The 25289-nt window shown below is 35.1% G+C and overlaps 1 non-coding gene across 1 annotated transcript; it reads right to left on the reverse strand.

The window, feature by feature from the left end:
- Window positions 1-24691: 24691 nt before the first annotated feature.
- Window positions 24692-24798, reverse strand: LOC141699608 (small nucleolar RNA R71). The gene has a single exon (XR_012566050.1). It is a non-coding gene; the product is annotated as a small nucleolar RNA R71 (small nucleolar RNA).
- Window positions 24799-25289: the final 491 nt, after the last annotated feature.

Here is a 25289-nt window from a genome sequence, read left to right on the forward strand (position 1 = left end):
TTTTCTTGAAATAAAAATGTTCAACTCGATTATTGATATATTTGTTTTGATTAGCACAATGCGGAATATAAACTCAAATGAATCAAAACACAAGTAATTAAAAACAAGAGTCTTTAAAAACTTTCTGGTGGATTTAAACAATTCCACCAGAGATATATATAATATATCGAGAGGACTCTGTGTGCAGAAATGCTCACGGCTACTTACAAATTGAACTACTGAGAATACAGGAAATGCTAAAGATTATGCTTACAAAGATTTCTCTATTTTTGTGTTTCTTAGCTATCTCAGTTATTTTTCTATTTTCTACTCTCTTGGTTTATATAATACCAAGATTACAAAGTCAAAAAGACTGAACAAATATAAAATCTAACAGTCTTAATCTTTGCTGCTTTTCATCCTCTATTACCCAGTTAATGGGCTTCCACAATGTGTTTGTATCCAACTCGAAGGCTGTGTGTCAGCTTTCACTGTTCAACTGATGTTTGAATTCTTGATATGATCATCCGTCGACTTTCAGATCATCCGTCGATGACTTAATTGATCATTCGTCGACTGCTATGTTAAACATCCATTGATAGTCATTTGATCATCCGTCGAAGGCTTTGTTAATCATCCGTCGGTAGCTATTTTGGCACTTGACTTCATTTCACTTATACAGAATTACAAGACATTGCTTATGTACAATTAATCAACCTATTCTGCATATCTAGTTAAAGTCAACATGACTTATATGCTACTACAGATTCTATACAAAGGTGCATACATCACTGTGCTACAAACTTATTCTTACATAAGCTACTCACTCGATGGATAATAAGTTAATCATCCGTCGGGACTATAATGAGTTATTCGTTGGGACTATAATTCTTATCCGTCGACTGCTACATTATTTCATTAAGTAAAATCTACTTAGATGTTTTGTTTAAGTGATCATCAAGTACATAACATATTCACAACACAAGTGCTGAAAGCAGTTCTGAAGCTGCTGAATCAAAGGTACCTCAAACCACTTATGTCTTTCATACTGATGATATTAATGAGTGGAGAAGATATCTTAAAACCATGTTTGTTAGTTATAGAGATCAAACTCTAACATGTGAAAGATTGACTTCTGAAAATCTTGCTTTTAAGAAAAGAAATGATTTCTTAGAAAAGGAGTTAGTTATGTTCCATCAAACTCAGAAAGATAGAGATGATGCTTTTTATGTTAGGGATGAAGTGATAAAAATGAATGAATCTCTAAAAACTGAGTTAGAAAAGGAAAGAAAGGTTATCACGACTTGGACTAACTCTGTCAGAACAACTCAGAATTTGTTAAGTAGTGAAAACTGGAAAGATGGCTTAGGTTATGGAGAGGATAAGAATGATAAAGTAACTGTAGATATTAAGCCTGTAGTTGTTAAACAAAAGCCAAAGTTAAAACCTGTCAAGTTTGTAGCTGTAAAGTCTGATAATGAGAAATAAGAAGTTAAAAAGGAATTAACTTCTGACAAACTAAAACAGGAAAAGACAGCTGAAGTAAACATAGGCTTAATGACTAAGAAATAGCTTAAGCATAAGGTGGAAGATGTTAAGAATGCAAACAAGGTAAAGTACCTAGGAAAATTAGAAATGGAAAGGAAGGTGTGAATAAAAGCAATGATTATAAGCCTGTTCCTGATGCTCCGAGGAAAACGTGTCATAACTGTGGAAGTTATAACCATCTGGCTTCTTTTTGCAGGAAGAATAAGAACATAAACTCCTTACCTTCAAAGTCAGGAGTTAAGAGTCAGTATGTTAGATATAATTCACAAAATCCTTGTTTTCATTGTGGTAGTTTATGGCATTCCATTTATACTTCTAAGGAATATCATAGTTTGTACAATGATTATTATCAAATAAAACCTTCTTTAAAGAAAGTTACCATTTTTCCTTCTAGTGTAAGTTCTGATTCAAAGTTTGATAGTGTAAATTCTGATAAGAAAAATGTTAACATAAACTCTGATGCTAAATCCGCTGCAAAGGTTAACATACTTAATAAGGCCAAAGGATCCAAGCATGTTTGGGTCCTTAAAACTAATCATTAGTGGTCTTTGTGATTGCAGGGCAACAGGAAAAACATCCTAGTTCTGGATAGTGGATGTTCAGGACATATGACTGGAAATAAAGCCCTGCTATCAGACTTTGTGGAGAAAGCTGGCTCAAGTGTTTCTTATGGAGATGGCTATATTGGAAAAACATTGGGATATGGCAATATCAATCTTGGGAATGTCATCATTAAAGAAGTAGCTCTGGTCTCAGGACTTAAACATAATCTGCTGAGTATAAGTCAAATCTGTGACAGAGGTTATCAAGTTGATTTCTTTGAAGAACACTGTGAAGTTGTGAGTAAATCTACAGGCAAAGTTGTTCTGAAAGGATACAGGCGTGGTAACATCTATGAAGCCAAGCTTTCAACAATTACTGATGGTTCTGCAATCTGCCTGAAGAGTAGAGCATCAATTGAAGAAAGCTGGAATTGGCACAAGAAACTCTCTCATTTAAATTTCAACAATATAAATGAGTTGGTCAAGAAAGATCTTGTGAGAGGACTGCCAAAGTCAGTATTTGCTACTGATGACCTTTGTGATTCTTGTCAGAAGGCTAAACAAAGAAAATCCTCATTCAAGAGCAAGACTGAATCATCAATTCTTGAGCCTTATAACCTACTACATGTTGATCTATTTGGTCCAGTAAATGTTATGTCTATTGCAAAGAAGAAATATGCTTTGGTCATAGTAAATGTTACCATTGTTCCTTCTAGTGTAAGTTCTGATTCAAAGTTTGATAGTGTAAATTCTGATAAGAAAAATGTTAACATAAACTCTGATGCTAAATCCGCTGTAAAGGTTAACATACTTAATAAGGCCAAAGGATCCAAGCATGTATGGGTCCTTAAAACTAATCATTAGTGGTCTTTGTGATTGCAGGGCAACAGGAAAAACATCCTAGTTCTGGACAGTGGATGTTCAGGACATATGACTGGAAATAAAGCCCTGCTATCAGACTTTGTGGAGAAAGCTGGCCCAAGTGTTTCTTATGGAGATGGCAACATTGGTAAAACATTGGGATATGGCAATATCAATCTTGGGAATGTCATCATTAAAGAAATAGCTCTAGTCTCAGGACTTAAACACAATCTGCTGAGTATAAGTCAAATCTGTGACAGAGGTTATCATGTTGATTTCTTTGAAGAACACTGTGAAGTTGTGAGTAAATCTACAGGCAAAGTTGTTCTGAAAGGATACAGGCGTGGTAACATCTATGAAGCCAAGCTTTCAACAAGTACTGATGGTTCTGCAATCTGCCTGATGAGTAGAGCATCAATTGAAGAAAGCTGGAATTGGCACAAGAAACTCTCTCATTTAAATTTCAACAATATAAATGAGTTGGTCAAGAAAGATCTTGTGAGAGGACTGCCAAAGTCAGTATTTGCTCCTGATGGCCTTTGTGATTCTTGTCAGAAGGCTAAACAAAGAAAATCCTCATTCAAGAGCAAGACTGAATCGTCAATTCTTGAGCCTTATAACCTACTACATGTTGATCTATTTGGTCCAGTAAATGTTATGTCTATTGCAAAGAAGAAATATGGTTTGGTCATAGTGGATGAGTTCACCAGATACACATGGGTGTATTTCTTGCACACAAAAAGTGAAACTGCATCTATCTTGATTGATCATGTCAAACAACTGGATAAATTGGTCAAAGATTCTGTGAAGACAATAAGGAGTGATAATGGCACTGAGTTCAAGAATTTGATAATGGAAGAGTTCTGCAAAAACCATGGAATCAAGCAGGAATTCTCTGCTCCTGGAACTCCACAGCAAAATGGAGTTGTTGAAAGGAAGAATAGAACTTTCATTGAAGTTGCACGTATAATGCTTGAAGAAGCAAAGCTTCCAACCTATTTCTGGGCTGAAGCTGTGCAGACTGCTTATTTTACTCAAAATGCAACACTCATTAACAAGCAAGGAAAGACACCATATGAGATGGTGAAGAAAAAGAAGCCAAATCTGAAGTATTTTCATGTATTTGGATGCAAGTGTTTCGTTCTTAAGACTCATCCTGAACTGCTATCTAAATTTGATTTAAAAGCTAATGAAGGAATCTTTGTTGGATATCCACTTTCCACAAAAGCCTTCAGAGTCTATAACTTGAGAACAAGAGTGGTCATGGAATCTATCAATGTCTCTTTTGATGATAAGAAGATTACTGGACTTGAAGATTTTATTGATCATGATCAGCTGAGATTTGAAAATGAAGACTCAAATTCTGATACTGAAAATCCTGACAATATAAGTCCTGATACTGCAAACTCTGATAGATTAAACTCTGATGTTATTGAAACTGTGGTGACTACGCCAAAGGAAGATGCACCTATGCAGGGGGAGCATATTCAAGATCTTACCACATCTCAAGAAGCATCAGAACATACATCTGGCTCTAGAGAAAATCTAAATAAGTTCTGACAGTACTGAAAATCTAAATTCTGAAGAATCCAACTCAGAGAGCATAGTTTCAGGGGGAGCATCAGAAAATGAAAATGAAGAGAGCATGGATCATGGGGGAGCATCCAGTTCTAGAGAAAACCTTCCATCTGCAAGGAAGTGGACTAAATCACATACACCTGATTTGATAATTGGAAATCCTGATGCAGGTGTCAGAACTAGAACAGGTACTTCAAATGAATGTCTTTACAATTCTTTTCTTTCTCAGACTGAGCCAAAGAAAGTGGAAGAAGCTCTTCAAGATGCTGATTGGGTGCAAGCAATGCAGGAAGAGTTAAATGAATTTGAAAGAAACAAAGTCTGGACCCTAGTGCCAAGACCAAAGAATAGAACTATTGTTGGTACAAAGTGGGTATTTAGAAACAAAACTGATAGTGATGGCATAATTACAAGGAATAAGGCAAGGCTGGTTGCAAAAGGATATTCTCAACAGGAGGGAATTAATTATGATGAAACATTTGCACCAGTTGCTAGATTGGAAGCCATAATGATATTTTTGGCTTATGCTGCTCACAAAAAGTTTACTGTCTTTCAAATGGATGTGAAAAGTGCTTTTCTCAATGGAGAATTGGAGGAAGAAGTATATGTTGAACAACCTCCAGGCTTTGTAGATTCCAAATATCCAGATTATGTCTACAGGCTTGATAAAGCACTTTATGGACTTAAGCAAGCTCTTAGAGCATGGTATGAGACTTTAGCTCAGTTTCTTCTGGAAAGTGGATTTAACAGAGGAACTATAGACAAAACACGGTTCTACCTCAACCATGGAAAGGACTTACTTCTGGTCCAGATTTATGTTGATGATATCATTTTTGGGTCTACAAATGACACACTTTGCAAGAAGTTTGCCAAACTGATGCAGTCAAGGTATCAGATGAGTATAATGGGGGAACTTAGCTATTTTCTGGGCCTTCAAGTCAAGAAGAATGAAGAAGGCACTTTTATTTGTCAAAATAAGTACACCAGAAACTTGCTGAAGAAATTTGGAATGCAAGATTGTTCAAGTGCATCCACTCACATGGCCACTGCAACAAAACTGGACAAGGATACTGGTAAATCAGTAGATATTACTGATTACAGAGGTATGATTGGCTCTCTACTCTATCTAACTGCTAGTAGACCTGATATCATGTATGCTACCTGTCTTTGTGCAAGATTTCAAGCAGATCCAAGAGAACCTCACTTAACAGCTGTAAAAAGAATATTCAAGTATCTTAAGGGAACAGCTGATCTGGGATTGTGGTATCCCAGAGAATCAGATTTTAAACTAATAGGTTACTCAGATGCAGATTTTGCAGGTTGCAAAATTGACAGGAAAAGCACAAGTGGAAGCTGCCAATTTCTTAGAGGCAGATAGGTTTCTTGGTTTAGCAAGGAACAAAAGTCAATTTCTACATCAACTGCAGAAGTAGAGTACATTGCTGCAAGAAGCTGTTGTGCACAGATTCTTTGGATGAAGAATCAATTACTGGATTATGGGTTAACATATTTCAAAATCCCTATTTACTGTGATAATCAAAGTGCTATTGCTATGATAGGTAATCCAGTTCAACACTCAATGACAAAGCACATCAGGTACCACTTCATCAGGGAACATGTGGATGAAGGTACAGTGGAATTGCACTTTGTTCCAACAGATCAACAACTAGCAGATATCTTCACCAAACCATTGTGTGAATCTACTTTTACAAGATTGGTAAATGAACTTGGAATGGTTTCAGGTTCTTTTTCTAAATCTGCTTAGTTTTGTTCTGATGCATCAGACTTTATGATCAGTATTTACAGAAATTACTCTCTTTGTGTATTCTGTGCTTAACTGAAAACTTGCTTAAGTACTGACTGTTGTCTGATGTAACTGTTGTCTGATGTAACTTTCTAAACTCTGATAGTGATATGTCTGTTTATGTAACTATTCAATCCTATGAGGATACCTGTGCTAGATGCTGACCTAGTAGTCTTTAATAAACTAGGGATCCCATGTTAGAAGTAATTATTTCTGTGGAAATCTATTGACACAAGCAAATTCTGATATTGAGCTTAGTTGAGTTTACTTTGTCTATCTTATTACTAAGTCACAAACTAGAATAATGCTTCTCATCTGTTAAGTTTTGATGCTAGTAAATCTGTTGAATGTCCTAAGTGCTGATAAACCTCTCTTATCAAAAGAAAAAGAAAAGAATCAAGGATTAAAATCAGGTACTCCTTTGAGATCTAGAGTAAAAAATGTGGAAGGAATGACCCAAGTGTATTGCTGGTATTAAGTAAATATGCATCAGAAAAGAAAAATATTTTCTTGGTGACTTTTCATACTCTATGGTTACTGGAGAAATACTCTGATAATAGCATAAATTCTGATAAGCAATCGAGACTCACTTACACTGAGAAGCCACTGTAAAATGGAATTTAAAAAGATGCATAAAATTAGCACAAAATAGTTGAGGTGGACTCAAGCATGAACTCATTCAATAGTAGGTTTCAGAATAATGACAGATTTTTAGTAAAGTTTTAGTTATGCCTTATTTCTAAGATGTACTGAAGTGAATCAGACTTTATTCTTTGTCTGATATTTAGCTTAATGCATACACTAAACACTCCATAAGAATGATGAAAATTACTGTGGTGATCTATGTTATTTTAGATGAACAGTTTATGTGTCACATTGCACAAATTCTGAGGACAAGTTCTGATTGCACGTTCTGATGATTAAGTTCTGAAGAATCTATATTAGAATTTGTGTGAGGACTTACTAAGATAGGCATTCATTTTTTGAGTTCAGAAATCATGTTCTGATAACTGTTAAGTTTTGATATAAGTCTAAGTTCTGATACTAAATTCTGATCCTTTACTTGACTTATTTGTGGATAAACTCTAAAAATAGTCTCATTTTAAATCAGAAAATGTTTGGGTAGAATATTAACAGTCAATATCATTAGGGATAGTGGTTCCAGTACATGTATAGTAATGTTTACTAGTTACTTGTGCGCATTAAACCCTGTCTTACACTTCCAATGACTGTTTTTCGTCTTCCCAATCTAGGGAGACGAGGTAGAATTAACTCTACTTGTTTGCATTAAATTTTCTTGCGTCTCCTGGCATTCTTTTGCCTATATAAACAACCACTTCACATCAGCCTTCACATCAACTCTTTTATCACAAACTCACCTTCATTCTCTTTATTTCAAAAATAACATGGTCAATTACAACATGTTTTTAAACTATGAAACATTCAACATGGAGCTGAGCTGTGAAGCCTGGCAGCAGGAATGGCACATCACTGCCATTCCTGATGAGATATGGGACTCAGTTCCCCAGGAGGTACTCACCCACCTCCTGTTCTTCTACATGGATTACCATCGCCATCTGGAGCGATTGGAGGCGGAAAGGCTGGAAGCTCTCCGCCAGCAAGAGCGAATCATCAGACTCGCTATTCTGTTTGTCGAGAGTAGGAAGAAGAAATGATTTATTTTCTTCTTCCTGTTTTTCTTCATCGTCAGCCTTGCCCTGCTTCTTGAGCTAGGACAAAGGCTGTTGACGTTAGGTTTAGCAGCTTAGGACAATCTTGTAAAAGTTCTGATGTAATTTAAATTTCATGAATGTATTCTCTTAATATATTAATGAAATTTCTTTTTTTTGCAAGTTCTTGTCTCTGAGATGTTTTGTAATGCATTGATAAATCCTGATAAATATTCATATTCTAATGACCATTTCATATTTTGATTTAACTTAAGTTCTGATTTTACATTATCAGTACTTGTTCCCTTGATTTATTTTGGTCATTCACACTCGAATTTTTTTTCAGAATATTGGTGTTGCAGTGAAAAATAATTGAATAAGTGGGAACAGTTTTAATTTTGAATTAAAAATGATTTACCTTGATTAATGGAATTACTGGGTAAGTGGAACGGTTTTTCCTTGAAAAACTGCAAGTGGGTAAGTAATGATTACTGTTTTCCCGTGTCCATTAACTATTCATTATTACTGCATGTCTGACAGGTGTCCAACGGTTACATTTTTTTTCAAAGTATAAGTAAGACAGAGAGAGGATTTTCTAATCTTTTATTCACTTTTATACTTTATCTCTCTATTTGCTTTTACTCTCTTTCTTCTCCTGACGTTGGTTTTTCATATAGACATTTTATCAAACACCTTACAGGCACTCTTAAATCTCGATTATTTTCATGGCACCTAAGGATTTGATCATTGATGGAGCTAAATTTGTTCCAAATAACTATGCTGCAATTCTTTATAATGCTGAAGCTCCGTCTGAGTTGTATTTTGTGCAAGATCTTCTTGCACACAGTGAAATCGGGAATGCATTGACCCAACCTTCAACCTTTTCGAGCCAACAAGTTCTGATATTTTGGAGGACTGGAAACTTTGATAATGGTGGTCCAAATGGTACTCCTAGTATTGTTTTCGAAGTGGATGATTCTATATATGGGGTAACTCCTGGTACAATTCGCAAAGCCCTACATCTACCAGAAGGATGTACTTTTTCAACCCCAGAGGAATCAGCTCTTAAAGAGTTCATGTCTAGTTTGGGGTATGAGCAGAGTTTGGCAAAGCTTGGGCAATTGAAACGGGCTCATATCAGAAAGGAATGGAGCTTCTTCTTTGACTGCATCACTAAAGCTTTTGGGAATAAGTGTTCAAACTTTGATGTTATCCCTATAATGAGTCAGCACATCGGGTATTCTATCATTAACCAAACTCATTTTAATTTTGCAAATGCTGTGATAGGTTTTATTGGGGATAGGATGACAGAAGATAGGAATGTTATCTACTTTGCTAGATTTTGTCAGCTTATTTATAACTATTGTTGTGCTGATGAACCCCAACCTACCACTAACTTAACTCCATCTTTCAAAATTGCAAAACGAGCCTTTAATGATTTGGTAAATGCTGATGTTAAGAAAAAGGTGGTTAGACCTCTACAGATTCCTCAATCTGTAAAATAGATCTTAGTAAATGCTGATCCTGACACCTACAGATCTGTTTATCCTGATGTCCAACCAACCACCACATCTCAAACACCACAACAACCATCAGAACATACCACTCATACTACTCAACTACCCTCACGACATATCTCAAATCATATCTCTCCACTTCACAGACAGCTCAACCTTCATCCTCAGCACCTACTGTGAAGCCTTCATCTTCCAAGCCTAAGAGGACAAAGAATGTTCCTCAAACACCTCAGAAGAGAAGGAGGATTATTTTGAGAGATGAATCTGATAGTGAGGAACAGGTTCCTACTTCAGAACCTGTTGATAAAGAGGCTGAGAAAGTTCCTTCTCAGAAGGAAATTGGGGGATCTAAGCTTCTCAAAAGGCTTAGAAGAATGACTGTTGATGACACTCCAAAGGAATCCATACCTTCAAAGAGATACAAGAAACAGAGGGCAAAAAGGCCAGTTTCAGATGATGAGGAAGCAGCAGCTAAGGAAGGAGATCAGGAATCTCTGATCTCACAAGAACCAGAATTTGCTAAAGTCACTGCTTCTCCATTAACTCCAACTGAGGAAGCTACTACTGAAAAGGCCAACACACCATCTGTGTCTCCTAAAACTGTATCTCCTGTTGATTCAGGAACAAGTGCTGATATTGATATCCAGAACTTGGTTGTGCCTGACGTACTTTACTTAGAAGCTCCAACAGCAACTAATCCATCAACAACACCTGTTACTGATGCTGCTCAAACTCCAGAATTCTCTACTACACCTTCTCTGCATCTAGATGCTGATGATCAGAATATAGGTGAGCATCAGGATATGGCTGTTGATCAGAACTTGGAACCAGATCAGCAATTAGAGGATGATGCTGAAGCCTCCATTGCTACTCATACTGTTGTTTTATCAGAAGATATTGATTCTGTAAGTTCTGATGCTGTAAATGCTGGAGATACTGGTGATGCTGCTCCAAATGCAGATGCTGATGAAGCAGGTCCTTCAGGACATGCACCTCAACAAACTGTTCTTAAATCTGAACTTGTTAAGAAGTTTGTTACAAGAGAAGCACCAGTGCCTTGGAGTGAAACTCCTGCAGGACAGGAGTGGACTAAGGAATGGAACTCAGTTACATGTGCTCCAACTGCACAGCATCTGGCTGAGCACTTGACAAAAGTTGATGAGATGTTAAATACTGATGATTTCAAAACACAGCTTAGAGTCACTGCATTGAGTACTAAACATTTACAAGGTCTCCATTCAAGTACTCATGCAGAGTTACATCACTTACGGGAAGAATTAATGAAGCAAGAACAAGTTCAGAAGATTGACAAGAAAAAATTCTTCCAACCTACCTTTGACAGAGTTGCTTATATTGAGAAGACTCAAGAGTCACAACAAGCTCAGATTGATGATATTCTGAAAAATCAAGCTTCTCAGCAATCTCAACTTAATGAAATCCAAGCCTCAGTAGAATTGCTTGTCTCTCTTCTCTTACCTGCTGATGCCAAAAAGGAGGAGAAATTAATTAAGTCCAAATACAAAACTGATAAGACACTGAAGGGGAAGGATGATGAAAAGGATGATCAAGGAAACCTGGAATGGGTAGAGGTCATAGTCAAGGTAGAGGTCTCTCATCAAGAAAAGCTGAAATTGCAAGTCACATGACAAGTTCTGATACTAGAAAAAGAATTAGTTCTGCTACTGGTAAAAGGATAAATTCTGATGAACATTTAGATCTTGATGAAGAAATGTCAAGACAGTTATTTCTTCAGGAAAATCCAGGAATGGACTTGGAGAGTTTAATGGAAGAAGAAGCCAAACTTAAATCAGAAAAAGTCAAGTCTAAATCTGAAGCTTCTGGTAAAAAGACACTTCCAAAACTCAAAGGCATTGTGATAAACGAAAGGACAAATACTGAAGCAACAATGGCTAAATCACAACCGCAGATAGATCCAAGATCCAAGGGTAAAGAAAAAGTTGGTGAACCTATCAAGGTTTATGTGCCTCCTGTGAATGAAGAAATTAATGATGAAAAGGATGATCTTGCTCTAACTTCGAGAAAAGTTTTTAAGACAACCTCTGACATGGCTCAAGTTGTTCAGAGTCAAGAGACAGTAAGTTCTGATATTTCGAAGAAGCAAGTAACCTCTGACATAGCTCAAGTTAACTTGATATCAGAAGATAAATCAAAGAAACTCCTACCAGGATTCACTAAAGCAAAACAGACTCAACCTTTGAAGACTGCTGCAAGTGGTTTTGAAGCAAGAGTGGTTACTAGAAAGGAAGCAAGAGATAAAACTGGATTGGGAAGTGCTGATGAAAGAAGAATACAGAACACTACCAATGATCCAACTTCCTTGAGTGAACCAGGTATTGGAGCAACTCCTGAGAGATTGAATCAACTGGAATCTGTACAAATGGTTTACCATACCTACTTGAAAGAACACATCTTGTTGTACTTCATGACAGATGGTAGGGTTTATCATATAAGGCAAAATGCCATTCCATTGAAGTATTTTGAAGAACTGGAGCATGTACTATTCTTACTTCAAGTGAATGACAGATTAACAGAAAGTTCTGTAAACTATTTGAAGGATCAGATTCAGAGACAGAAAAGGCTTTATTCTGTTAAGACTGACAGCACATATCTTCCAAAGTACAGAGATCACAAGGGTGATATAGTTGAAATGAAGCCCAACACTGCTAAGATTATAACTACCTTTCTGGGTTACAAGGCTGTGGAATTCAATCTTGAGTCTGATAAGGCATATTTGATCAGACTGGATTAGGATATAAGAAAAGCTAAGATTAATGATCTCAGGGCTGCAATCTTTCAAATTGGTTAAGATACTGCAGAACTTAAAGACGCTAAAAGGAGGATGATTGATGAACTCAGATATGATGAGAGATGTTTGTTGAAGAACTATCTCAGAACAACTCCTGACATTAGAGAGATCAGAAGATGAAGCCAAGTCAAGATCTACAACTGCTTAAATTCTGATATTTGTATAGACTGAAGTTGTTATCAGAATTTAAAGATTGGTAAAGCTTTAAGGACTGTAAGTTGTAGTTATCTAGTTTAATTCTCATGCATTTGTACTTAATGTTTTTGACATCATCAAATATATGTTAAACTTGTATATTATGCTAATTTACAAGTTGGGGGAGATAATTAGATATATTTGATAATGTCATGGCTAATATGATTTATGTTTAGTTTTCATATCTCACTTAAACAGGATAAATCAGTACTTACTGGAAGTCAGGACTTAAGGATATTAGTACTTATATTATCAGGAGATAATCATCAGAAGATGGATATCAGAACTTAAGTACTGAAGGACGTTCAGATAAGGACAGCAGCTGATTAAAGGAAAGAAGATCGAGATAAACATAAGAAGAGATATGAATGAAGAAGGAATTCTATGAAGAATAGAATACTTGGAAGAAAAGATATCTTATTGATATATTTTAGGAAGCAGAATTATATTCCATATCAATTATCAATTATCTTATAACTGTGTAGTATATAAACACAGATATAGGGTTTACACTATAAGTATTATCATTATCAAAAATATTATTCATTGTAACCCTAGCAGCTCTCGTGATATTTGTTCATCACTGAGAGGTAACAGTTCCATACTGTAACAGAGTTTATTGTTTCAATAAAGTTTGTTTTCTGTTACTTGAGTTATTAAAGTTCGATTTGATTGTACTTTACACTGTATTCACCCCCTCTACAGTGTGTGTGTGTGACCTAACACACCTTATCTTATTATTCTTTCATCCCACAATCCTGAAGTTTCCTTCTTAATATCCCTTATATGCGCTAATTACGCCTTATCTTCTTGCTTATGTCCTTGAATACTAATCCTAATATTAGTTTCCCTAGAAATTATCGTTTGCTTCTTCCAATAATCAATTATTTCCCTGGTTCCTTATCAGGGTCCTGAGCAACTAAGCTTTTAATCATATTACAAGTCTTAGCCTTGGCTGTACTGGACGTCAAACCTTTTGATGCACTACCTCCCATGCTATCTCGGGAAGTACTTCTACAATACTTGGCAACATGCCCTACCTTGCCACAGTTATAACATACGACTCCTACATTTTCCACCTTACATTCTGACGTATAATGTCCCTTCTGACTACACCTAAAACATTCAGTATTTACTTTACACCTTCCACCATGTCTCTTACCGCATTGCTTACATTCCGATATAGGCGATTTAACCGAATTGGCCTGATTAGAGCTGGCTGAGGTGTTACTAATTCTATTTAAAGAAATACTTTTCTCTCTAAATTCTTTATTCTTACTCCTTCCGACCTTTTTATGAAACTTCTGACTGGATCCTTCTTCACCTGATGCTTCTTCCATATCATCAATCTTTCGCTTCTTATCTTCTTTTTCTCTAGCGGCTAACTTCTCATCAAATTCAATTACTAAGGCGGCCTGAACTACGGAAGGATACGTCTTGAGTTGCAATGCCACCACTCCACTACGAATTTCAGGCTTCAATCCTTGTTGAAACCTCCTTGCCTTCTGAGCCTCAGAGCACACATAATCAGGTACAAACCTAGCCAACTCTGTGAATCTAGCCTCATACTCAGCTACACTTCTGTCACCTTGCTTCAGTTCTAAAAACTCAATCTCCATTTGATTCCTCACACAATCAGGAAAATAATTTTCCAAAAATAATTCATTAAACCTAGCCCATGGAATAGGGCCTTCTCCTTCTAACGCCCTTGTTGACTACCACCAATAATTCGCTTCATTTTTCAAGAAATAGCTTGCATAATCAGTCTTAAGATTCTCACTTACTTGAACAAGGTTAAAAACTTTCTCCATCTCTTTTAACCATACTCCAGCAGCTACCGGATTAGGTTCACATTTAAATTCATGAGGGTTAACATTCTGAACTGATTTAAAACTACCACTTCGGTTCACTCTTTGTTGTTGCTGCTGCAACAGTAGTTGTTGTTGCTGAACCTATTGGATTAACTGCAACTGTTGTTGCTGTTGCTGACGCAACAAGTCTAGAATTTCATTTATAGCTGGACTCTCCGTAAAACTACTACTATTTTCTTTAGACTGGGTAGCTTTCTTGGGTGGCATCTTCCTGAAATATATAAATGAGTTTATTCAATAACAAAAATATTTAACAAAAGGTATCACCGTTTAAACGATGCACCTGTATCAGGAAAATGCTACCCAATCACAGTACCCATGTCTTTAATATCGGGGTCTACTTACAAAAGAAATTTAGATTAGCAGCATTAACAATAATAGCAACAATAACAGTAGCAGAATCAACAACAGTACAGAAAAACTGAAATATAAATAAACTAGTCACCGTAGCATGGCTCCTTAAGATAACAGCAACTGACTAACTTTCCGTCATTGCTCCATTACCATATCAACACTAATCTGCTACACTACGGAACTTGGCTGGCTATATCAAACACCAATTGCATAAATCAACTAGTATATCAGGTCGGCTCAAGGAACACTGCACTCTTCTAGGCACCATAGTCCAATTCCAACCAATCATTCTTCTAAGGAGGATTTCTTATTACCCATAAAGAATTCCTCAACCACTGATTTACTCTCCCAAGGCTATAATTCCATCATTAAGTCCTAAACTCTCACGGTTACCATTATTCTTAAATGATATCTTGATATAGGACTCCTGTTCTTCTCAACAGTCGCTCTTACTTGCTTTCCATAACGAGGACCATCTAATCGCAGAAATTCATTACCATAGAAAATCCAATAAAATTTCCGACTCGAGGGAATCGAATAAGAAGAAACAGTGAGGAAGATGTAGGTATGACTGGGAGCAACCATACAAGTACGTAAGATGGTCAGTCTTAGTACCATACGGTAACAACACATAATTCAGTGGCGTCCCACCAGACCCTTTTGTCATATAGACAAATGGTCAACTCATATGCACTGTTTGCCCCAATCAATCGATAGAGTCTCCGAGAAAAGAAACAATGCTTAAATAGAGATTGACAAATAAGGAGGGAGAAAAATCTGATTTATTACTAAACCAGCAGAACCCTGAGTGGTTTACTCCGAGTTCCCAACTTTCTCACAGGAAAATTAAGCAACGTATAGGATAAGAAACAATGACTCTAGAAACAAAATTCGTTTAAAGGAAGAAGTATAAGGGTTCAAAGATATCACCTCCCGATCCAATCCACATGCACTATAAAACTTGGTCGTCATAGCAGCCCCTGACTATTATCATGTTATCCGAACTCACCAAGATCACACAATCGGGCCAATAACATTCCTTGACATAGAAGAGGTAATATTTAGGAATAACGTTGGCGTCCTCTCAACTACCATAACAAGGCCCCGCTCAACGCTGAATCCTCGCAACCAAACTCATTTTCTCGAGAAAACTAAAAATCTCTATCGAACATTACTAATAATACATATACGAAGGGAACGTACTCTAGGTTAGGGCTGTTTCAGTCAATCCTCAACAAACGTCAGGGTTACGTTTCCGAAACCCTTGACTAAACCCATAGACTTGCTCCTCTAGTTGAGTTGCTGACCCACATCTATATATAAACCTTCCTATACTCTTTTGACTCTATTCCTAACCTAAATCAGGGACTCAAACCTATAGCTCTGATACCAACTGTGACGGCCTCAACCCCGGGGTCAGGAGTTGACGTTATCAACAACAACCATAAGATAAACAATTCAATAACAGGATATAACTACGACCCCTTTACCAAGATCTTTTCCAGGTTTAAGTATGATTTAGGTTATAACTATTACAACACCAACTTACTACAATTTATCCTGATGCAATTAATCTAATATAGCAACTCAACAGCCAATCTTCGGTCCAGCATAACTATCTCAGAGGAGCCTGACTCCAAAAAGAACTGGAACTCTGCCCTGACTACCGCGGAAGAATCTCCTAAGCATCTGCAATATATATAAAACATTCTGCAAGGGTGAGCGATTGCTTGCTCAGCAGTACCATTATATGAATAAAAATAAAACAATGTATGATAAAACAGTGATAGGAACAGAATTCATAACTCGTTAGAAAACATTCATAACCGGATCTTCAAAACTAGCATGCTTCCAGAAACAACAATATTAGTCTTGTGCTGTGTATAATTACCAGAATCAAGGCTTAGCATGCTATTTCATTTTCACATCATCTGTCTTAATAAGTTGATTTGTTAAATCAATTTTAAAACTGAATCAATCAAATCTATTGGACGTTTAACGGTGAAGATAGTTGATCAGTCTACCCTCACCGGACAGCGACTAGCGGCCATCCAGAAATAGAATGTGTTCCGAAACTTGGGAAAAGACTAGCTAGGTCTTTCCCCCAAGCTGGACTAATCGGTTAAATACGATGGTTTGATGGGCTGTTTTGACCTTAAATTCGAAATTAAACGAACCGACTTGCAATTAAAATAAACTCGTAAAAGCACAAAAATAGTTTTAAAATTTTCTAAAAATCCTGAAACTAATAAAATAAATTTTTCATAATTTTTAAAGCATTTTTGAAATACAACTCATACCCGCATTTGATAATTAACGAACCGAGCTGCACTTAAAAAAAATTCAGAAAATCATGGAAACGGTCTTAAAACGTTACAAATATCCGAAATAAATAAAAATGTACATTTTGAAATTTTAAAACAATTTCTGAAATGCAATTTATACCCGCTTTTCTCAAATAAATGAATCAACGTGCGGGTAAAATTAATCTCAAAAATCCCCAAAATAATTTTAAAATTCCCAGAATATTCCCAACTTAAATAAACATGAGTTCCATAATTTTTGAAGAATTCGGGATTTAAATACAGATTTTACAAATAAATGCAGTTAGAAAATCATACGGGGTTAAATAATTGTTGAAATATTGATTTCTAAATTTTATAAAAACCCAAAAATAAATATTGAAATTATAAAGTCATAAAAATAATTTTAGAGACAATCCACATATTTACACAAATAAACTTGTATTAAATCCACTTTTAAAAGTGAAAACAATTCAATACAAGTCCATAATTAATTACACAACCACCCTGGACACCATAATTCACACATATAGATAAAAGTAAAACAACACATAGCTGACAGAAGCTATACACATATATTATCCAATTAATAATTTCGTAATTATACTTTAATTAAATATAAAAGTATACGAGTCGTTATAGATGTGTTGTGCATTATTTTTTGATAAGCATAATAGGCAATATATATCTATAGTTTGAAAACTGTGATATATTTGGATTTGAATGGGTAAATGTGTGTGTTTTCATCAACCATATCTCTTCTTAGTTATAGTTATTGTTATAGTTATTATAGAATTGGAGCATAATTAAAACTATTGATTTGTAACAATAGATCAAAGACAGACATGAAAGTAAGAAAGATGCTTTGTAATTGCATGAAGTACCATGGCTACTTATTAAATGAGAGAAATGCACCTCACATCTAAATAAAATTAGATCTTCTAACGGAAGCATTTCAAATTGCAAATAAACAATCTTAAAATTATATATGCCCCCAATATACACATAAACACATGTGTGTATGGGCATCATTTTGTTAGCACAAAAATTAATAATGAAATGATAAAATGATAAAAAAATGCACTAAACAGGCCGAAAATATTACCAGGAAAGAGTATTTGTTGGTGCTCACTAATTTTTTGATATGGTTGGAAACCTCTTCCTCGTGGATGTGTTCTATCCATCTATAGATCAAGTGAAGTGAGAAATGCTAATTGTATAGTGTGTTTAAATGAACACAAGAGAGTTGCAGGAGTTGCATATTACACGTGCCTTTGGCATGTGGCAAAGACTTGATGAACGAGAAAATGAAGGGCAATATTACAAATTGGTCTTGTTTATCTCTAGTATATTATGCTTGAGTTATTAGTGATAGTTAAATTTTGATGGTTAGTCCCCATTCCCAAATATGCTCACCTTTCGGTGTGTCTAAATTCTTTGTATTTTATCAACAACATCATCTCCTCTCGTGCTCACCGTCTCTTTAAAATTTAAAATTGTAATTGAACCTTCTAATGTACATTTTATAATTTTATTATATTTAATTATATTTTCTAATCATCTTAACAATCAAATATATTTTTGATTCCATATTTTTATCAAAATTTATTGATTGTTTTTGTTTAACTGAATTACTATTAAAATTATTTATATAAAATAAATTAAATTTCTAAAAATGATACCAACAATATCAAAAACATCAAAATATAATTAATTCAAAATGCTATTTTTAAAAATTCTTTAATGATTGTTATGTTGATCTTACACTAAGTTATTTATTGTGAAAATCAAACTAAATGCTTATATATAATTGAAATAAGTGGTTGATTTGATAGGGTTTTGTTAACAAAAATAATTCTAAACATAAAAAATATTTTAATAACAAATAATATTATAATATTAACCATGAGTTATTACTAAACCCAGTTACTAATTAGCATGTTTGAATTTTATTTTAAAATTTTAAATTTTAGAAAAAGTTGAAAACAACTAATATAATATAATACTAACCTATATTTAAACTAAAATTTACAAAATTTGTAGTTAGGAAAATAATTGAAGAAAAATTAATAAGCACAAAAGTTTTAATAATTTTAAAACTTTAGGAACATAATGAAAAAAGTTGAGTTAATATATTGCAACCTTATGCAAACACCCTTTGATAATGTAAATATTTGTTTTTTGTAATATTTACACTTGAGAACTTATATGTATTTTTATAAATTCGAACGTGAGAACTTATTTTAGTATTTAAATCTAACAGGATGTGATTATTTGATGAAGAAAACCCGACTATCCTAACCGAAATGAGGGTTAACCAAACTAAAAAGTATGCCACATTCCATTATAGTATAGTATAGTATTGATATGTCTAAATTTGGATACTCCAACCATCTAAAATCCCCTTGGCTAAAAATATAGCCAACCTCCTCGTATTGGCTAAACTTTTGTGAATCTCTAGAAAGCTGTAGCAAATATCTAAGCATAAATTTAACATTATAACGGTCCACACGTTCAGTAAATTTTACATAATCATCATTTTATATTATTTTAGACACCATTTACGCTAATACCGGATGCTCTAATGTGGTATAGAAAAAAATGTTTAAAGTATGTATGCACATTTAAAAAGGTTGTACATTCTAAAATAAAGCATAAAAGTAATTCTAAACATAATTAATATAAACTAAAATTTTTTTTAACATTATAATCAAAATTTTATAATTTGTCAAATATAACTTTAGAAAAATCTATAAGATTCTCCAAAATTAAAGGTAATCTCTTAAATAATGGCTGGTATTACTATATATATATGATCAATTATAAACCTACCTTAAAATAATATTAAAAACACCCTTATTTAGTACTATCCACCAACCTCACTTTTAATTCACTGTACTGAATCCCCCTGATTCTTCCTTCAAAATCGCACACTTAACTTATCTCATTACAGTATACCATATAAGGCCTATCGCAACGCCCCCTTGAAGAATGTTACCTGATATGTTACCCTAGATATGGTACTCATAAGCTAATCTAACATTGTGGTTTTTTTTATCGTATGGAACCCGCAGCCGCTACCATTCGGGTGCACACTGGGTAAACCCACGGGCTCACGCAATAGCCTGCAAACCACGTGAACCAAGGTAAATCGCATCTAAGTGACAGACTCTGGCTCAGGAGGTATATTCATATATTCTCCTTCACGGGATTCGAACTTGTGACCAGGAGGATTGGTATCCCCTCTTTAACCAACTGAACCAACCATTGGGTGTTGTTTTTGTGTTACCTTAGCCAAAAAATTGATGTTGCATTAGGTAGAAAGTGTTGCAGCTTGGAGCATTTTTATCAAAGTGTTACCTTAGAGTATTGAAACATAATTATAATATTTTTAAGATTAAATATTAATTTTAATTCATTTTTCAAGAATCTAAGCTGATATACTAATACAAATTTAATAAATGAGATATGTGATACACGAATATCTTTATAACAAAATAAAAAAATGTAATATACAAATTTATATAAAATATTAAAATACATAAAAATTGTATAATAAATTGAATATTAATTATTACATAACTGTTGTAGTTTGGGCATGAACATATATCCAAATTATGGGCCCAGTAATTTGTAGAGAGGGGGAAATTTTGGGGAAAAATCTACCCAAATCTTTTTAGACAAATTGAAAATTTTGGCAAGTCAAACTAGTCCGCCTCTCATTCTATTTCGACACACACTCTCTCGTTACCCATCTCTCTCAGCACACTCTCTCTGTCTACCACTCTCTCGTTACTCTCTCTCTCTCTTTAGGTGCAAGTAGACACACAATGGCTACATGGTTTGAGAATAATATTTCCTAGAGAAAACCATTCAAACCCACTTCAATTCAAATGGAGGTTCAGTTTATTTGAATAACATCCCTCACAACTATTGACTAAGATACACTTACAGAAATGTTGAGAAAATAAGTAAAACTATTTTGATTTGTCAAGATAGGAAACCCTTAACAGTGGTAGTCCCTTTTTAAAGGGAACCAGGGTTTGAATATACTATCTAACTGGAAGATGTAGTTAAATCCCCTCTAGTATACTGGAGTTTCATGAAAGTGAAGAACACATCCATATAACCAAAGAAATCATTTAATGCTAAATCATTAATTATGTGAGTTCAGTTGTTCATTTCAGAACAAGAGGCATCTCGCTCATTAAGACAATGCCTTTCTTAAATTCAGATTGATGTGATACCTATCTCTGCAAAATTACAACCAAAATCTTGTAAATCAATCTTGAAATCAAACTCACATAATCACCGTAGCAGATCACCTACTCATCTCATGAATGTGGGTTAAATACCAATACCTCAAGGCAGTTTTACAACTCTTGAATTCATGGTGAAGTCTTTCACTAAAGCTAATAATTATAAATATCTCATTTAAATCACATGTATCTAAAACTATGCTCTTAAATCTTTAATCAATTTTCACAGACTTTAACCACAGTGACATCTTCTAGCCACCACATCAGTGACTATCTATCAGCCATTGATAAGTGTTAGTCCATCAATGGCTATTCTAACAGCACAACCATTGATGGTTCAAATTGTTCGATCAACTGCTACTTCATAGCAGTTGATAAAGGTACATGTTGTATTACATCTCCATATGATAAAACAATTACTTTAACATATATAGGTATGAAGGAAGGGAGTGAACACTATGAGAGTAGGGAACTGCTCTGGTACTAGTCAATAAAAGAGAAGTGTGAATGAGAGGTAAGCTAATTCTTCCGATCATGCAAGTAAGACATGGAGTTCCACCTTAGAAGGTGTTAAGTGGAATTTATGTCTACGTAGAACGTCCTATAAAGGCTTGGATTGGTGTTTTGTACTCAAGTATTTTATGTATTTGATTAGTTTTTGTAGTGTTTTGCATTTCAGGCATTAATAAGGGATCAAGGAGAGTTAGCATTGTTTTGGTGCTAAAGTGGTGTCAGGAGGGTGTCTAGGAAGTTTGATCGTGGAACATGGAAGTTTGTCGAGGTTTAATCACTTTTTTATATTTAGAATTTAAATTCTCTTAATGGTAATATAACATGGATATTTAAAAATCGGAGAAAACATTGGATTTCATTGCTAGTTGTTGTGGTTAGGTGTCAAATGGCTAGTAGCCGGCTCATTTTATATGAGTAGTCTAGGGTTGAACTAGATGGAGCAAAATGCACTCGTTCAGAAATCATGTGAAAAAATAAAAGAAAAAAAGAAAAAAAAAGAAAAAAAAAGAAAAGAAAAAATATGTGTCGATGCATAATTGATCACGAGTGGGCTCTTTAATACTCGAGTTATTAAGTTCTTAGGGGATTTTGTGCCTAGTGACCTACGGCTTTTATTGTCTGGGATCCACTAACCTAATGCTCGCTACATGGTTATTATTGTATAAGTCTTTTGTGGACCTCACTCATTGCACGGTCAAATAAGTATATTTGTGATTGTTTATGTGTTATAAATAAAAGCATAAAACATATAATAACTCCGATAAAAGAATTGAAGTGTTGTTAATCATTTTGAGTTTAGCTTTTATTCTATTTATAACCTTGTGATTGCCTTGATGAGTAGTGAGTCATGATTATTGATCTAGTTGCGACAGTATATCTGTTAAGCAATTGCACACACGCACATTTCTGGCTTGTGAGTTAATTTGTTGGATTTGATTGATCTTTGTGCGAATAACTTCATTTGTTGAGATGTTACTTATTGGTTGCTTTAGTTATTCTGAGGGGATCATTGCATTCATGTTAGTTGCATTCATGCATTTTTATTTCTTGTTCTTTGTGTCTGTTTATACTTGAGGACAAGCATCAGTTCAAGTTTTGGGGTGTGTTAAGTGGCATTTATGTCTACATAGAACGTCCTATAAAGGTTTGGATTAGTATTATGTACTCTAGTATTTTGTGTATTTGATTCGTTTTTGTAGTGTTTTGCATTTCAGACATAAATAAGGGATCAAGGAGATTTAGCATTGTTTTGCTGCTAAAGTGGTGTTACGAGGGTGTCTAGGAAGTTTGCTCGTAGAACACCATCTCAAACCAGTCAAGAAAACAAGCAGAAGTAGAAATTCCAGAATGTCAGCGCGCCCGTGCCAGAACTACAGAGAGATAGATCCTTGTTTCAAGTAGAGAACTAATTTTCTGGAATTCTAATCTGCATGGGCTGCTATATAATGATGACTTATGGTCGTTTTTCATAAGAAGCACGTAACGGAGCTTAAGCAGAAGACATCGAGAAGACCTAAGAGCACAAATACAACAAAAGAGAAGAAAAACTTGTTTATACTTGTGATTCTTTAATTGAGTTGTAATCTTGGATGCTAATTTTCTTATTTGTTAATCTCTATTGAAGCGAAAGTGAATATAGGGGTTTAGAACTTGCTATTTTAGCATAGGTTCATGTATTTGATATACATGATTCGTAGGTAATTTTAACCATCTTACTTTTCCTATGTAATCATGATAGATAACTTGCACATTAAACCGTTATGTTGTCAAATTCTATAGACATATAGGGTCTCAATATAATTGGTGTCTATTCTTGTTCTATCTCTTTAGTGGATGTATGGTAGTAGGGTATTCGTACAACGAAAGTTGGCGTTTACTAGTTTCTTGTTATCTAATTAGTGTCATCACCATTTCATGCTAAGGTTAAGAACAAAGAGACTAATGAATGAAGTATTTAATGAAGTTAGAATCCCATGTTTGTGTCATATAAGTAAATCAAGCCTTTTAATCTCTTAGTTAATTGCATGTTAGTTAATATCTTAGTTATAAACAATCTCAACTTGTTATCATCTTAGCATTGAATAATAACCATACCATTGTTGCATAAGTGCAAAGATTGAAGTTAATCTAAACCAGTCTCTGTAGGAACGAACTAGAAATAATTCAATATTACTTGTGAACGCGTACACTTGCGTGAATATTAGCGCGTGTTTTCGTCCTAACAAGTTTTTGGCACTGCTGTCGGGGACTCGGTGTTAATTTTTAGTTTATGTTCTTGACATCAGTGGTCGTTAAAGTTCACTGACTCGGATATTTTACTTACTTGTTTGCTTGTTGCTTTTTCAGGTACTCTAGAGAGCGTTTTTACTAGCGCGTTCTCGATCTCAAAAGAGAACACTGAATAAAGCGTAGGAAGAAGTTTTAGTAGAGGAAGAAGTTCTTGTAGTAGAGGAGAAAGTTGATGAAGAAGATCTTGTTACAATGGGTAAACCAGAAATAAATACAAAGGCTCTGATGGACTACTCTCAGCCGAAGATCAATGATATTCAGTCTAGCATTGTCAGACCAGCCATCTCGGCTATACTTTTGAAATCAAGGCTAGCACGATTCAGATGGTGCAGAACTCGGTTCAGTTTGGGGGTTCTCTAACGGAAGATCCCAATATGCATATTAGAGATTTCATCGAGATCTGCGACACCTTCAAATTGAACAATGTGTCTGAAGATGCTATAAAGCTAAGTCTTTTCCCATTCTCTCTAAGGGATAAAGCTAAGTGTTGGTTGCATTCTCTGCCACCAGGCTCTATCACCAAATGGGAAGATCTTGCTCAGAAGTTTCTCACTAAGTTCTTTCCTATGGCGAAGACTGCTACAATCAGGAATGCTCTTACTCAATTTGCGCAGCAATCGAGAGAATCTTTGTGTGAAGCTTGAGATCACTATAAGAAGATGCTTAGAAAGTGTCCTCATCATGGGATGCCTGACTGGATGATCATTAACTTCTTTTATAATGGTTTGGGTGTGACTTCTGGACCCATGCTTGATACAACATCAGGTGGAGCCTTATAGGCTAAGAGCTACGATGAAGCACATGATTTGATTGAACTGATGGCTGCTAATGAATACCAGAACCCATCTCATAGACTGACTCAAGGCAAGGTAGCGGGAATTCTGAAGGTAGATGTAGCTACTGCTATAGCTGCTCAACTTAAGGCTTTGATAATAAAGGTGGATTCTTTGGCTAATTATGGAATTAATCAGATCACTAGTGTCTGTGAGCTTTGTGCTGGTGCCCATGAGACAGAGCAGTATGCTATTTCTAGTGAATCAGCTCAGTTCATGAGCAACTTTCAGAGGTCGCAGCAACCAGTTACAGCCACCTATCATCCCAACAACCGCAATCATCCTAACTTTAGCTGGAGCAACACTCAAAATGCGGTGCAACAGCCTTATCAACAGTATGCAGCAA

This window comes from Apium graveolens, chromosome 11 (assembly GCF_009905375.1).
Source record: "Apium graveolens cultivar Ventura chromosome 11, ASM990537v1, whole genome shotgun sequence".
Lineage (NCBI taxonomy): Eukaryota > Viridiplantae > Streptophyta > Magnoliopsida > Apiales > Apiaceae > Apium > Apium graveolens.